Consider the following 1,483-nt stretch of genomic DNA (forward strand, 5'->3'; position numbering starts at 1 on the left):
ACTCAATTATCTATATCTTCAATCTATCTATATATCTTCAATCTATCTGCATTTCTATCTGTCGCTGGCTTTATTTGCCGGGCTTATATACTAGAAAAGAGGGTGCCTGGCAAACACTCGGACATTCGCGGGGTTCCTCGATAATTCATGATCCTTCAAGAAATTCGAGCGCGCATGCTCCCAGCGTTTCGTGACTTCCGCTGTCATAACACTATTTATAAAGTCTAAGTCATTGCTAAATAAATATACAGGAGTTTAGCTTTATCTATATTAAAATTTTATCCACCTGATTTGTCGTCACCATCAAAAGTCTACAATGTTCTTTAAAATTCAATCTGTTTTATTGAATACTATAATTTTCTTAAATTGAAAATGTATTTCCGATGGACACTTACCTCCGTTCACATAATAGCTTTTCTCATTCGATGCTGCCCTCTATATGCAGAAAATTTTCGCTCGCCACTAATTCCTATATTATTTAATATACTTTCTCTTTATTTCATTTTTTGTCATTTTAATTGTTTTTTCAGTTTCCTCCTTACTTCTGGACTTCCGGTGGGAAAATGGTAAGTTTACGTACTTACAATGCTAAAATGCGGGGCTCGAGTCCCCGCAGTGGGCACAGCGGATAGCTTAATGTGACTTTCCTCAAACAAACCTTACTTGTCTTTTTGTTTGCATTTTATGTTCACGATCAAATCATCACTTGCTTCTGCTATTTTTACTCTTAATTATCATATCTCTTTACCTCTATCCACTATAACTTTTCCCTCTTTTTAATTAAATTCACACACATATATAGAGATTTTTCTTCCCTTTCTTTAACCCCTTTATAATTGCTATGTGATTCGACTCTAATTTTCTACTTTCATGCTGGTTTTTTTTTTAATTATATAATTCAGAAATTATAATGCTTAGTTAGCTCAAATATTTCTACCAGACCCGAATGGGTCGATTCGACGCACCTTTTGTAAGGTTTGTTTTATTGCGTTGTGGAAAAACTACTAGATGAAATAATGTGAAACATCTGAAAAAAATTCAACACAGTATATAAAGTCTAGAAATTAAATATCATGTTCAAGTATGTGACATTTTTATAAATTCGAAGCCTTGAAATTTGGAAAAAAATCTCATTGTCATGTGTTTTGTTTGAAACAATTATAACTTCTCGCATTTATTGTGGATTGTAATTATTGATTTTCCTGTCTTCTTATATTATTTTAAAACATCCTAATTCAAATAAAGTAAACAATGAGAAGGAAAGTTTACGACAACTTCAAAAAAAAATCTGGACTGTAATTGTGGTGGAAGTTGCTCAAAACCACCATTCTTCTAGCTATATATCACCAAACTAAGTTTTTTCCCCACTTTGTTCCGATCTCTAGGCGAATCTCCTTCCGATGTGGCCCGGCATGGCCAGGTGGTTAGGGTGGTCAACTCGCAATCTGTGGGTCGCGGGTTCGAATCCCCGTCACACCAAACA

Source organism: Limulus polyphemus, unplaced genomic scaffold, assembly GCF_000517525.1.
Source record: "Limulus polyphemus unplaced genomic scaffold, Limulus_polyphemus-2.1.2 Scaffold3138, whole genome shotgun sequence".
In the NCBI taxonomy this organism is placed as follows: Eukaryota; Metazoa; Arthropoda; class Merostomata; order Xiphosura; family Limulidae; genus Limulus; species Limulus polyphemus.